At 46.7% G+C, this 15,683-nt stretch overlaps 1 long non-coding RNA gene across 1 annotated transcript in view; it reads left to right on the top strand.

Moving 5' to 3' along the window:
• The window catches only part of LOC131494679 (uncharacterized), a 301,873-nt gene that overhangs the window by 74,917 nt on the left and 211,273 nt on the right, over positions 1 to 15,683 (top strand). The window contains exon 3 of the long non-coding RNA XR_009253546.1: positions 14,523 to 14,663. This is a non-coding gene — a long non-coding RNA (uncharacterized LOC131494679). The remainder of the gene's footprint in view (positions 1 to 14,522; positions 14,664 to 15,683) is intronic.

The following is a 15,683-nucleotide window of genomic DNA, read 5'->3' as shown; positions in this document are numbered from 1 at the left end:
TCATGGTTCCCTTCCACCCTTCCTGAGCTAGTTGGCTCTGATGTGCATGAACTTGACCCTCTGACCTTGGATTCATTATCTCTGTTTGCCAGCACTCTGAGCCAATCAGTTCTAGACAGATGGCTCTTCAAAGCCAGTGACTGTGGGATTTGGAGCAGCCATTACCCAGATTGTAAACTTCCTTCCAGCTGATTCTTATTATCCCTACCCTAGCCTTTCAGTGAGTGTGAAATAGTCCTCGCCATCTCTAAAAAAAAGGCTTCCCCGTCTTCAGTAGGTCCTACAGCCAGGCTTTCCCCAAACCTAGATGATAATGCAAAGATTAAGTCCATACTTTCCAAAAGGGCAACTTTTCAAATTCATCATGAATTCTTCTGAAATGTGTTAAGTAATGCATTCAGTTCCTGCTGATGGATGAAATGCTGTTGCTATTATCATAATGTAGTGCCTTATTTTTTTGGCTGAAAATTATATTGGGTTTTTGACATGAGGAACCAAGTGGCAAATTGCAATAAACTGCAAGAGAAATCAGTTATAATTCAATAGTCACAGAGGCCCCTTGAGGGAATAATAACAATAACAATAATAAAAACAGCCCCCCACTAAGTTTCTCATCAGGTTCTGAGTCACAGCATGGGTAATGTTTTGATTACACTGCTGGGCCAGCAGATCAAACCTTGACTCCACTGATGGGCAAACATCAATCACATTGCCATATCTGATAGAGCCAAATAGCATGTCAATTTGATGATTGCTTTGTAAAATTTATCATCCCTCCAAGCATGGTCACACATTCTAAACACTGCTACCCTGAGGACTGATGTAAAGGGTTGTGGAAGCGTTTTAAACCCAGGGTTTGCCCATTTGTTGTGCAAACATCCGCTCTCTGAACTCTGGATTGGTCACTTGCTCCAGGAAGTGCCTGACGGTGGTGATTTGGAAATAAGTTTCAGAGTTACTTTAATGCCCAGGTGTATGAATCTAGGCCAAATAGTGGGTAATTTCAGAGTTATTTTGTTGATTGGACTTCTTTCAAATACAGATATGCCTCTCATCTCACTTAGCCCAAGTGGAAAGGGAGAGAAGACTAGAATCCAATTGCATGGTCTTGTCTCCAGACCTTGAGCTTATAGTAGGAGAGGAAAGAAATGTGTAGAGAATGGGGACAAGGGTCTAGAGACATTACACCCTCTCTCTCTCTCTCTCACACACACACACACACCACATGCACATGTATGCATATACACACACATGAACATATAATCCAATATACATTATACGTACACATAAACACACATGTTTTTATAATTAAGCAAATGAGATGTCTTCTTTTTCGTGGGGGAGACCCTAGTTAAAAACTAGGCAGATCAGATTCTGCCAGATAGGTTGTAGAAAAGACACATAATTTCCCCTTTACCACTCCTTTCCCCACATGTGCAGATCTGGGTATGCTTATTTCCTTGAGATTTTTTAATTCTGTTCTCTGCTGTACAAGATATTCTTCCAAATCCTCAGATAATATGGTTTCTTCTGATGTTATAAAGCTCTGTGTGAAGATGTGCTCTCTTTCTCAATGGTTTTGCTTTCTGTTTTTCCTTGGTCCAGAGGGACTTACCTGTGTCCAAGACCCTTGTGGTGCCTGGTTCCCTTTCTGTCTCCATTTTAGCAGAACCCAGCTTGCCACGAGCCTGTACATCATTAGTAGCCACACTGAATGCACATGAACCATTCCTGAGACTGCCCTTTGGAAACATGTCAGCTACACTGAAGGGAGAAAGGAGTCAAGAGCACCGACTATCCTTTTTTATATTTTCAGCTGCATTTGATGGCAGCTCTCTCAGATGGTCTATTAACATTTGCAAGCTTGTCAGAGCATTTCTAGTTCAATAAAAGGGGAAGAACATGATTTTTTAAAAAATAAAGAAAAATTGAGCCCAAGAATGCCAGTGAATCTCCCCAAAGAAATCAACACTGGGTTGTCTAATGGCTCTGTGTTTGCCTTGCCTTCTAATTAGCTTGCTGCTCCAACCAAGGCATCCTTCTCCCCTGGGCCTCAGTTTCCTCATCTGTAGAAATTGGGAGGTTAGATTGGTAACGTTTCTCTGAGCTGTATAAAATAAAATAAAATAAAATAAAATAAAATAAAATAAAATAAAATAGAATAAAATAGAATAAAATAAAATAAAATAAAATAAAATAAAATAAAATAAAATAAAATAAAATAAAATACATGGAACCTCCAGTGATTCAAATTTGAATTCAGATTAGCCTTTCTTGGCAGTGGTTTTGACTCATGGTGAGTTTGCCATCCACCAAGACCCTTGGGCGGTCATAGTGGACTCCGGAGTGGCCACGTGAGTGCTCACTTCACTTAGAGGGGAAGGGGTAGAAATTCACACCAGGTATGCACGCTGGAGCATTTCCCATTAGGCTCCTTATCTCTTTACTATGGATTAGGGCTGCCGTGTGGAGTCCATCCAGTGGCTCATGGAGGTCAGTGATGCTAATGGTAAGATTGCCTGCCAGATGCCAAAGGTTAGGCTTTCCAAAGACTAGAAACAGGCTGACAATACCTCTCTCTTTCTTAAGGGCAAATTGGGTTGTCACATGAGAGTTGGGGAAAAAGTCAAGGTTTTGATGCAGAATCGTGGCTTTTATTTAGCTGTGAGATCCTAGACAAGTTAGTCTCTGAGCCTGTAGAAAAAACTAGTAACACTTTCTCAATGTCAAAGTAGTGACAATTCTGTGAAATTTATAGCAGCTCACATCAAAGCAAAAGGTGCCAGCCCTAGTCATGCACACATCACCATTAGAGGGGAATAATGTACATACCTCATCCAGCCACATCAAGGAGTGTTAGTTTCCTTTCTGACTTGCCTTAATGACCCACTGGAAGCCTGACATCTTCATATTTATCTAAAATTTGAGAAATATTTGACACGTGTTTAGTTCTACCTCTTCCAACATAATATGTGTTTCTTACCTGCCAGCAAGCTCATTAGGTACATTTTTGAAAAAGTCAGCTGTGGACACTCTCCTTTTCAGTATATGTACTTTTCCTTCTAATTTCTATTACATCGATCGTACATGTTTTGATGTGCTAGCACTCTTTTGTAACTTTTTAAGAGATTCTTAAAGGATCAGTGAAGTTTTAAGAACGAAACACTGAACACCTAGATGGTGTTCAACTATATTAGTAATTGCTAAGGTTCTTTTAAATCTCTCCTATTCTGCTTATTTGTCAAACCATTTTCGAATGAGTGGTGGCCAACACTCTCTTTGATCCCTGGGTGCTTCAGCATTCTGTTCCTAAGAGCGAGGAAGGACATGCTTTTATGTCACTGCAGTACAATTCAGGAAACTTAACACTGGTATAATACTATGACCTCATCTGCAGCCCACACTCAAATTTTGCTGATGATCCCAATAAAATAATGCATAGCATTTCCCCCCGATGTTAATTCCAAGTCAAGACCACGCAGTGATCTGTTGCTCCTCTGGATCTCTTTACTCACCTTTACCCCGGAGTGGACTCTCCTCAGTCTTTGCTTCTGTCTTCAGGGTTGTGTTGGATTGGGTTGTCTCAGAAGTAGAGGCTGAAACAGAGATTCAAATGCAGGTAGATATTTAGGAGGCAATACTAAGCAGTATGACTCGGAGGTGGGAGTGGAACAAGGAAGGGAAGGAAGCTGATATGACTGCGATCTCAAGCAAGTAACCAGCCTGGGCCTCATATTCCAATCCTATGGAGCCTCATATTCCAATGTTGCCCTGGCAGACAGTGCAGAAAGGTGTCCCCAGGTTATCCCCTTCAGGAGATGAGAAAGTGGAAATTCTCGTCCTACTGGTCCAGGGGTGTTGGCCTCTCCAGCACTTCCCGCTGGCCCCCTGGAGTGGTCCAGCTGCAAGCACTGGAAAGGTGAGTGCCGAGGACATGGTGGGGAGGGCGCACTGACAGCGTCTGCTGCATTTACACTGACATTTTTGAAGTGCACAGGCCAGTTTTGTAGAATGTTCCTCAGGGTTGGCCTTCTTGTTTTCTCTTGTTTAAATTCAGGAGTCCTCTCTGCACATCGTATCAGAAGGCAAAGAATGCAGTGTGTCCTGTAATGGGTGATGTTAACTTTGATCACTTGGTTAAGGTTATACCTGTCAGCTTTCTCCACTGTAGAGGAATCTGTTTAATAAATAAATAGTCTCTAATAAATACTTTGAGGGGTGCCTGTGTGGCTCAGTTGGTTAAGTGTCTGACTCTTGATTTCAGCTCAGATCATGATCTTGAAGTTTGTGACTTTGAGCCCCACGTTGGGCTCTGCGCTGGCAGTGTGGAACTTGCTTGGGATTCTCTCTCTCTGCTTCTCTCTCTGCCCCTCCCCTACTCTCTCTCTCTCTCTCAAATACATAAACTTTATATTAAAAAAAGAAATACTTTGAGACTGTGTACATGTCCTTTCTCCAATAAACTCCTACTCAGCACTATTAACCTATGTGGTAGTTTATAAAATATGGCCCTAACCTCTTTGAGAGAATTCTCGCATTCAGAGATGGGGTCCATGTCCTTTCCTCTTGACTTGGAACGAGGCTGTGATCAGCCTTAAAGGTCATACCACTTCTGCCTTGTCCTCTTGGGCTGTTGGCCTCAGAAAAAGGGAGGTGCCCTGTGGGAAGCGTGGCCCCCGAGATGGCCATGCTGCGGAGGCTGCGCGGAGGCATTCAGGTCAACCGTTGAGCTGCTGGCCAACAGCCGGCACCAGCCTCCACCATGGGAAGCGAGCACCTTGGATGCTCCAGCCCAGGGGAGCCCTGAAAATGGCTGAAGCTCCATCTGACACCTGACTGCAACCACACGAGCGACTACAAGCAAGGACTGCAGACAAGCGCCTCTTGACTTCCTGATCTGCAAGATCATGAGCCAGATAGAATGGTTGGGTGAGCCCCTGAGGTTTGGGATAATGGCTCTGCAGCAGTAGTGACTGGTGCAACATCCATTGATGATCGTTGCCTGAGTCCATTAGTGCCTCGGTGGCGCTGACGGGCAGCTCCAGTTCTCTCGTTCTAATTGTATTACTCTCGCTGATACATCCTTCTTACTGCTGGCTTCCTCAAATCCTTCAAGGATTGCTTCTGCTTATCTTATCATTTCTCCAGGAAAAAAAAAAAAAAGCCCTCTTGAGCTGAGACCAAAATAAAAAATGGGAATCCATTTCTTATTAATCACTGACAAATAGTCTAGGGGCTACAGGGTCAGTTTCTTACAACGACATGACATTTTTGTTCTTCCCTTTGCTAAGAATTAATTGTAGATCTGCGTCAGAAAACATGAAAGATCCTAGAAGAGCAACTTTTTTTCTCATCACGCCGTCCTTACTTTGTCGTATCAAATTCATGTCATTTTTCTCCATTGAAAAGAAGTTCTTTCTAAAATAGCACTTTCGAAGCACCGCGACCATAAAGAGAGAGCTAGATAGCCCTGCCCCTCCTCCTCCTCCACCGTTCCCACTGCGCGTCTGCTGCCCTAAGACACCGAGGCTGCCAGATGCAGCCTGACTGTGTCCTTTTCATGATGTGCGGCGGGCTCTCTTTAGATGGGGCTGGCATGTGAAAGTGACCCCAAGTTAGGCTCCTTCGGTGAATCAGGTGGGAGGACGCGTGAAGATAGAAGGATTGGATGTTCAGAATCTCTTAGGAACACAAGTGGAGATAATACATCTGGGTCTTAAAACAGCCACTGGGCTAAAATCACTGAAGAGTCTCGAGGGGCGGGGGATATTTATCAGCTGGAGGAGGAGCGTGCGTATTATTTGGAGCAAACTAATCACCATCTTCAGACTCTTCGCGTGCAAAAGCCAGGCTTCTGCAGGGCGGATACTCTTGGGCCTTAACTCCAGTAGGCAGATTTAAGGACCTGCGTGTTTAAGGACCTACTCCGTTCATTTTGGGGAGACAAAACACACACAAATATGTTGCCTTTTTCCTCTTTCTTTGCCTCTCTCTCCTCCACTCTCTGCCTTGAGCCAACCACTTACCCTTCCCATACCCTAGTGTCTTCATCAGCAACATGGCTGTGCTGGTGGTGCCTCCCTCGTGACATTTATTTGAGGAGCCGCCTAATCCTAACTCTGTGCCTGGAGCCTGACTGCCACAGGGTACACCCTCCAGAGAGGCCGGCGCCTTATTTGTGGCTTCCTCCTGTTTTTACCTGGCTTCTCCCTCTCTGCCCAGGGATTAGGCACATACCTTCTAGGATCCAGAGCGCCTGGGTTCAAATCCTGCCTCTGGTGATGCTAGTGCTGCGGCCCAGGGCAAGTTGCCCATATCTCTCTGTGCCTCACTTATCTTGTCTGGACGACGGGGTGATAACAGCATCGACCTCAGGGGGGCGTTGTAAGGATTACACGAGTTTACACCTGTAAAACATCCCTAGGCAGCACCACAGCCTTGACTCAAGGTGTGGGTAATATTATTACTCTCTCTTTATCATCATCATCATCATCATCATCATCATCATCATCTTTTTTGTAAAATATAGGGTCCTGGGGAGCTGAAAGGGTAATCTCATCCACTCTTCCTAAGCCTAAGGGAGAGTTGAGGCGTTTTTACTTAGGAGGGAGGTGGTATGGTGTGGTAACCCGGAGCGGGCATCCTGACACTTCCTGTCAATTTCTGCTTCAATGTCAGCACCTCCTCCGAGATGCCTTCCCTGCTCACATAGCACTCTCTGTGGTATGAGATTCCCCCGTTTATTTGTTTGATCTTTGTTTACAGTTTCTCTTTCCCTACTAGAATTCGGCTCCCCAAGAGCAGCCCCTTGGTCCGTCGCATTCCTGGCACTTGCAACAGGTCTGGTCACCCAGAGGCAGTTGACAGACACATGATCATTTAATGACTGGAGACATGAATAAGTGAAAAGTAGAAAGCTCACTGTCATGGAAAGGACACTTCCCTTTTTTTTTTTTTTTTAAGTTTATTTATTTAAGTTATTTCTACATGCCATATAGGGCTCAAACGCACAGCCCTGAGATCAAGAGTCACACGCTCCTCCAACTGAGCCAACCAGGCCCCCAAAGGACACTTCTCTCTTTTTTATTAGTTTTTTTTACATTTAAAAAATTTTTTTAACATCTATTTATTATTGAGAGACAGAGAGAGACAGAGCATGAACAAGCGAGGGGCAGAGAGAGGAGGAGATACAGAATCCAAAACAGGCTCCAGGCTCTGAGCTGTTAGCACAGAGCTGGATGCGGGGCTTGAACCCACAAACCGGGAGATCATGACCTAAGCTGAAGTCAGATGCTTAACCGACTGAGCCACCCAGGCACCCCTCTTTAAAAAAAAAAAAAAGTTCCTTTATTTTTGAGAGAGAGAGAGTGCTCAAGAGGAGGGGAGGACCAGAGGGAGAGGGAGACCAAGGGTCCTAAGTGGGCTCTGTGGTGTCAGCAGAGAGCTTGATGAGGGGCTCAAATCCAGAACTGTGAGATCGTGACCTGAGCTAAGGTGGTCGCTTAACCGACTGAGCCAGCCGGGTGCCCCACTAGGACACTTCTAATGTTTGTCTAACATGACTGGATTGTAAAATTCTTCCAGAAAAGTATGGAGTCTTATCGCTGCGGGGAATTTCGGGATCCTTCCTCTGAGGGCGTGGTTAGTTCTGTGAAAATGTGCTGCACTGAGCATGACAGGTTTTCACTCAACCTACCCTTGTAACTTAACATAACATGCAAGTCCACACGCTCTGCTTACCGTGGGGCCTAAGCCCCTGCACTCCATCAGCAGTCTCCCCTCAGAGATTTGTCCCCTGCTCCCGGGACCTTGTCAGAGAGAGCCCCTGACTCTCCAGAATGGCACGAATTCTCTTCCATTTTCCTTCTCTCCCTGAGTTGCTCACCTTGTGAGTTCTGTTCCCACCCCTCCTCGTCTAAGAGTTCTAGCAGCAGCACCTTCCCGTCGGAATGTGTCACTGATGCGCTGGGACCATCACCACCCGATGAGAAAGGTCCATCGGCAGCGAGGTGTTCTGCGTAGACATCAGATGACATGCATCGTGGTCCCTGCCTCTCCTGTCTCCTTGCTCGTTCCAGGCTCACACGTCCTTGCCCTGCTCTGTTGTCCCAGGGTCCCACTGAGTGGGACAAACACTTGGATTTGGATGCCCTAAAGGTCAGCCCCCAAACTGAGACCCAAATCAAAGTGTTTCCTTGAAGCCTCACCGCTCCTGTCCGTCTTTGTGCGCAGCCTCCCCCGCCTCAGCAGACAGGGGTACCAACCCCGCAAGGCTTGGCTTTCCCGCCCGCTTCTTCCTGCTCTACCAGGGAGCCTCTGGAGGGCGGGGCCGTACCTACCTGTGTTTGGCTCTCGGCCAGCCCTTGACGAATGTTTGTTGAATGCACAACTGAATACATGAGTGCAGGTTTTCTGTGTTCTAGAAACAAACCGACAAAACACTGCCTTTTGAGTTTGCAATCTTTATAATAGGAATGACACCTAATGATGTCAAAGTGCTCATTTTTGTCAGGCATCATGTTTAAGGGCTTTAAACCCATTAGCTCACTTAATCATCATAACAAGCTTAGGAGGTAGGTCTCTCTCTCTCTCTCTCTCTCTCTCTCTCTTTTTAATTTTTAAATGTTTATTTTTGAGAGAGAGAGAGAGCATGAGCAGGGGAGGGGGAGAGAGAGAGAGGGAGACACAGAATTGGAAGCAGGCTCCAGGCTCCGAGCTGTCAGCACAGAGCCCGATGTGGGGCTCAAACTCATGAACCATGAGATCATGACCTGAGCCAAAGTCGACACTTATCCAACTGAGCCACCCAGGTGCCTTGGAGGTAGGTCTCTTATAATCCCATTTTAAAGATGGGAAAATAGAAGCAACGAAAGGCAAACTTGGTTCCCTGAGGTCACATATCTGGTGAGGGGCAGAGCTGGGATTTGAACTATGGCAGCCTGCTTCCAGAACCTCAGCTCTTAGCTGCTGCAGGAAGCTTCCTTTTGGAGGATCCCCAGAGGGAAAGACTTAACCAAATGTAGCAACCACAGGGCACATTTCACCGTCCTTCAAACCTGCCTGCAATTGCTAGTTTTATTCTTTCGCCTGTTTGATCCACAGTCATGGGAACCACAGGGCTGCACTCTCTCTCCTCTTGATCTGATCTCCTTATTTCCCGTTCTGATTTCAGCAGGCTTCTCAGACATCCCAACAGAGCTAGAGACGTCCTTCTCTGGCCTCCCACAGCACAGTGCTCGTAGAGTACATTTGCTGTGGGTCTGTGTCTAGATAATTACTTCTTTCCCAGCACACTGCCATGTCTGGGTGACAGGCATCATCCACCCCTGGGATGTGTGTGCTCCTTCTGTTCAAGGTCTTGGATTTCCCGTGTTGTTTCTTAGGTACCGAGCACAGCGCCCGATGCCTATAAACATGCTCTGAGGGTGGGCACTGAATGGAGTTGTTGGCAACCGGGGCCCTTTTCTTACAGTTTTTACAATTATTTATTTATTTATTTCTAAGTAGGCTTCATGCCCAGCATGGAGCCCAGCCCAGGGCTTGAACTCGTGACCCTGAGATCAAGACCTGGGCTGAGATCAAGAGTCGGACGCTTAACCAACTGAGCCACCCAGGTGCCACCAGCGTTGTTCTTAAGAGCAGATGCAGGTTGGCTAATGTCTTCTGCTTTCTGGAGCATTGGACAGATTGTTTTGTCCTTGAGACTTCTCTGCCTGGACTCACCGTGCTTGAAATATTGTCATTATTGAGGCATCCTTGTGAAATGAGGATTTCTTCCTGCAGGTATCCTTGGCGAAACAAAATATGTTTGTGGGAAGAGTAGTGTCTTAAATCTCTCGAACATTTGTGTGACTTGGAGGCATGCGTGCCGTCTGTGCCTGGAGCTCTGGGGACACGGGGAGAAAGGACGGGAAGCCGGGAAGGGACGTGGGTGTTGCTAAAGCGTGCGTCCCTTCGTTTCCAATTTCGCCAGGAGTCAGCCTCCATATATATCTCTGTTAGCACTTCTAAGTAGCAACACAAGTCTTCCAGATGGCTGTGGAATTACTTGTAAGGCAGCCCGCAGATTCTTCTTGAAAAAAGAAAATTCTCATTAAAAGTGAATGAAAGCGTGAATTTTCAACATGTCCATTTGAAACTCTAAGAATTTCTAAGCGAGTTAGACTTGTGTGAAATGAGGCACACTCAAAGCCCTTTAAAGCTCCGAAAGTCGATCCCAGCCAGCACGCCGTTCCGCCCGGTGTGGGCCCTACCGGGGGTGCTGGAGAGGCAGTCACGAAGGAGATGGGGCCCCTGAGCCCCAACAACTTGCAGTGGCCTCCAAAGAGCATCAGCCGCTTCCGGTATTTCCGAGTCGGCACCAATGTCTTCTTATGTTTAGCCATGATCGCGTGCAGAGGAACAGAAACACCATTTCTTTGCTGTTGCCAGGGATCAAATTATCTGTATCCTCTCATTGGAAGGCATTTCATTATTCCATTACACGTAAGGATGGTTGCAGAAGTGGACAGAGAGAACTGCATCTTGCCCAACTTGACATTCACAAGGAGAGCACGATAGATTTTCTTGGTGGTGGTGACAGCGTCTGTAGAGCTCAGATACAAGAGGCCACGTGTTTGTGGCTTATGTAACAGATATTCTGGTACAGTGTCCCGTAGGCTGCCCTGGGGGGTCACCTGAAGACAGTCTCCCTCCACACTGATGACATCATAAGTCTGCGACTATAGAAGGGGGCTCTGTCTGTGTGCAGGACAGGTCAGAGTCAGAGCTTAAAGCCCAGGAACAGCCCTCAAGCAGGGAAGGAGGACATCTGGTAGGTACACACTGTGCTTGCTCACCTCTGGGCAGCCCGCTTCTCGGCTGTCCTTCACGGTCTCCCAGAGGGTCCCCTGTAGGACCGAGCCCTGTCACTCACAGCAGTGACTCGCTCATTAGCACTGACTTCATCGGCTTTCCTACAGGTGCCGTTTCCCTTCTTCTCTCTTCGAGGAACCATCTTCCATATTTTGAGGAATCGTCTTCCAAAATAAGGTACCGGTACCAAATTCCCATCTCAGGGTCGGCTTCTGGGGCATTGCAAACCGAAGACTGCTGCAGAATACTGAGGAGTTCTAAAAATGCCTGTGGCCGGTGGGGGTGGCTTTGAAGGCGATGGTTCGTTAGAACAAGGGGCCGAGGGCAAAGCCACTGGTGGCCCTGGGATAACAACCCTCACACCTGACACAGGGGTGACCCTTGTAGGCACCCTTGGTGGTCATAGCTTGTGTAAAGAGCTGCCCTGTCTCCACCTAAACCCTCTGCTTGGATCGCACGCAGGCACTCTGCAGGCAACACGGTCAGTTCTCCTGACCCTCAAAGTTATCTGCCCTGCCAGTCTCTCTCTGTCTCCTCCCCTTCCACACTTGTGTGGCATGACGTATAAGACTGTCAGCACTAAAGAATCAAGGGTTGGGGCACCGGTGTGGCTCAGTCGGTTAAGTGTCCAAATCAGGCTCAGGTCATGATGTGACGGTCTGTGAGTTCGAGCCCCGTGTCCGGCTCTGTGCTGACAGCTCGAAGCCTGGAGCCTGCTTCGGATTCTATGTCTCCCTCTCTCTCTGCCCCTCCCTGGCTTGTTCATTCTCTCTCTCTCTCAAAAATAAATAAATAAACAAACAAACACTTAAAAAAAAAAAAGGATCAAGGGTCAACTGTTTTTACTCACTGGTGTATCCTCAGAAGATACACAGTGCCTGGCATATAGTACGTGCTCAATTATTACTTGTTGCTCCTTTCTGGAACATCGGACGCCCCACGGACAGCATCTCGCATGTCCCTCTCTGACTTCCTTTAACACAGAGCATTGGCCAGGGGTGCAGTAAGCCATTGCGCCAGTTAGACACATTTCCTCCAGGCCGGAGCTTCTCAAAATTTTGGAGTGTTTAAGATTCAGCTAGAGAGCTTGTTACAACCTGAACCTCTGGGCCCTGGGCCAAGAGATTCTGAGTCTGGTGTGCACCCTGAGAGTTTGCATCTCTAGTAAGCGCCCATGGGATGCTGGCGACCACACTTGGACTACTGCTGCTCTAGTTTGCTGCCCTGACCTCAGCTGTTCCGTCACGTATCGGAAGCTGAATCGTTATGAGGGTGACATTCACTGCTTACAGCCATTAGGGTCTGGGACCAGCCAGCTGTTCACACCAGCCATGCCAGGGCCTTTCTGCACCCAAGTGCCCATGTGGGATCCCGGGAGAACCGAGTGGACTTCGATGGGCAGAGGTGCACTTGCATGGGTCTTAGATCCCGGCTGCTGTGTGATTGCATTCGTTTGCCAGGGCGGCTGTAACCAAATACCACCAACGATTACATTCTGATCTTTCTGAGGTTCAGTTACGACACCATGTTAATATCAGCTGACATGTGCTTCCTGTTTTCCTTTCCAGGGTTCTTACCTCATTTCAGCCTCATGTTAATTCTGGATGGCGGGGTGGAGGGTGGTGGTGGTGGTGGTTTTGTCTGAGTAAGGAAGAAGCAGTAGTAAGGAGGCAGTACACCCAGCGAGTGGCTAAGACCATGAGCCCATCTTCTCAGCTGTGTCTTTCCCGGAACTGGGGTTATTGGTCCATCCTGGCCTTGGACACCTGTCTTTTACTTACCTCTGGTTCTCTCCAGAGAGAACTGTTTCCTTCAGAAGGCATTTTGATGTGCTGTCTGATACCAAGGGCACCTCTCTGGGGCTGAATTTTAAGAGGATGAATCCTACTATGGCCCCCTAAAGTGTCCAATTCCCTTTAGGTAAGACTTCTAGAATTTGGTACCCAAACGGCCCGGAGAATCCCCTTGTCCCATCTGGACACTCAGCAGTTCTCTGCCAGCTGCAGTGGGTCCCTGAGACTCATGTGGCTTTGTGCCAGGGTGGTGCAATTGCCTGGCTGCTGAGAGCTCCAAGGTCTATGCTCTGGGTGAGTCCAGTGGAATGACCCTTGTGTGCAAACCCAGTGCTCCCTCCTTGCCCCAGACATGCATCAGGTGGGACCCACTGTGCTGCTGAATCTGCCCCTGACACTGCTTCTGTCACTTCCTCTATCTTTCCTTCCTCTGTTACCTCTGTCACCACCACAGTGTGGGTCACCATCATGACTCACTGTGAAATAACCTCTTAGCTGATCTCTCCACCCTGTCGTCTAATCCATTGTGTGCCCTGCTGGCAAAAGCGACTTATAAAATGCAGACCTGTCCTTGATCATTCCTGTGTTTAAACCCTTCACAGACTCCGTATCAGGTATCCATTTCTATGCAACAAATGATTACAAACATAGTGGCGTAAATCAACATGCGTGTATTATCTCATGGTTTATGTGGGTTAGGAATCCGGGCACAGCTTAGCTGGAGACCCACCTGCTTCAAGGTCTCTCCTAAATCAGGGCTTGGGTCTCAGTTGAAAGCTGGACTAGAAAAAGATCCACTCCGATTTTACTCAAATTGTTGGCAGCATTCCGTCCTTACAGGGTTGTTTGACTGAGGGCCTCTGTTCCTTACTGATTCTTGGCCAGAATCAGTTCTCAGTTCTTTACCAGACGGACCTTTCCCCCATGGCCTCTTATCTCATCAAAGTCAGCAAGGAACAGAGTCTTCTAGCAAGAGGAGAGTCACAATTTTAAATATATCCGAGTCACGAAAGTGACATCTCATCACCTTTGCTGTATTCTGTTGGTTAGAAAAAAGTTGTTAGGTCACCACACTCAAGAGGATGGGCGCCTGGGTGGCTCAGTCGGTGAGGCATCCGACTTTGGCTCAGGTCATGATCTCACAGTTTGTGAGTTCGATCCCCACATCGGGCTCTGTGCTGACAGCTCGGAGCCTGGAGCCTGCTTCGGATTCTGCGTCTCCCTCCCTCTGCCCCCTCCCCCGCTCATGCTCGTGCTCACTCTCTATATCTCTCTCTCTCTCAAAAATACATAAACTTTAAAACAGAGAGGTGGTCACACAAGGTTATGAATACCAAGAAGTGGGACTCATGTAGTCCGTCCTACAGTGTGTCCAGCATAAGCTCCTGTGTAATAATGCCAAAACCCTCCACTGGGGCAGGAGACCTCAGTGATTACTCAGAGCGGTAACTATGCCATCAGACGGAATTAAGTTAGGGTTCTGGGTTGACCACTTGCTATGGGACTTTGGGAAGGTTTTCAACTTTCTGGGCATCTGTTCGCTCACCTGTAAAATGGGGATAGTAATACTACTTACCTTATAGTGCAGTAATGATAAAGGGAGATATTAAAATTCATACATGACCCAATCAAGGATAAGAGCCAAATGATGTGAGGGATTATTTTTTATCCACAGAAGACTCTCAATAATATATGTTACTCTTCCCTGCCAGATTATATTTATATGTTTTTTCCTTCTCCCATATTCCCTTAGGCTCTGGCCCTGATGAGTTCTAGGACATTTCCCTAATGTGCTGAGCTCTTTGACTGGCAGCATCTTTCTATACTTTTCTCACGGACCAGACTGTCATCCCCACTTCCTTCTCCCTCCTCCAGGAATCATCTGAGACATCATCTGTCTTGTGAAGCCTTCTATGACCTCAGAATATCCCCACCCCCATACCGGCTGTGGTCCCACAGCTCCCTCTACTTTGTCTGTTTGGATGCCTGTTTTCTCCGTTGGATTCTGGGCAGCAGGTACTGTGTCTTTCCTTTTTGAGTTCTAGCCGAGAGTCTGGAACCTGTAGGTACTCCCTTTGTGTTTTGGGAAACACTTTTTTATGGTAAAAAGCATTTTATAGACATGATGTTGGTGAGGTAAGTAGGGTGATTGGCATGATTGAGATTCTGAGAAATTAGATGATTTTCCCAAGATCACATGGCAAACAAATGCCAGAGCTAGAGGCAAACCCAGATCTGTTGATTCCATGCAGAGTGCCGTTTTGGGAACAAGAAGCTACCAGGGGGCGAGGGGGAATGACATATAACACTTCTCTAAACCTGTTTTGTGGGAATAACACATTTTGTAAAACAAGAGACCTCTCAGAAAGCTCAAGGCCTGCTTTGTAATTGGTCAGTGAGTTGCCTGGCTATTTGGAATAACAAGCAGATGACCTTGTGCCCGGACCATCTGGACTGTTCTGGGGAGTTCTAAGGGAGTCTGTCTGCTGAGGCAGACACAGCTCAGGAAAATGGTCAGATTTCCTCTGAATGGCTCAATTATTTCAGTTCTCTGTTGACTAGGAATCCATAACAAACCTGGAGAGACAGGGAAAGGAAAGCAGCTAAGCAGCCCGCCGAACAGCCCACAAGCAGAATAGCTCAAGTTCATGAGAGATTTTTTTTAAATGCAATTAACAAAACTCTTTAATCAGTTAACATAGTTACCTCATGAATGCCTCCGTTGATGAAAGTAATTTCACATGGTTTAGGGCTTGACGTTTTTCTTTTTTGCCAAATATCACTGGGTTTTAAAATGTCAGTTCATTGAAATTTTTCTTTGTTCTGTTTTTCTTATTTCCTAAGTAACACTGGGGGTACCTTAATGGAACTTTATAAGAAACAAACAAGAGGAAAAACCACATGTCACAATCCCCGGTAAATCAGACTGTCTTTATTTGTCTTTGCTGCTGTTTAGCGTCCGTTGTGTCCATCCATCACTTTTACATTTTTGTCATTCCAATGTTGGTATAATTTCATACACAAAATCTTCTAGAA

The sequence above is a fragment of the Neofelis nebulosa genome, chromosome 14 (assembly GCF_028018385.1).
Source record: "Neofelis nebulosa isolate mNeoNeb1 chromosome 14, mNeoNeb1.pri, whole genome shotgun sequence".
NCBI classification, from domain to species: domain Eukaryota; kingdom Metazoa; phylum Chordata; class Mammalia; order Carnivora; family Felidae; genus Neofelis; species Neofelis nebulosa.
Note: the sequence above shows the minus strand (reverse complement) of the source record. Positions and strands in the feature narration are given on the sequence as shown.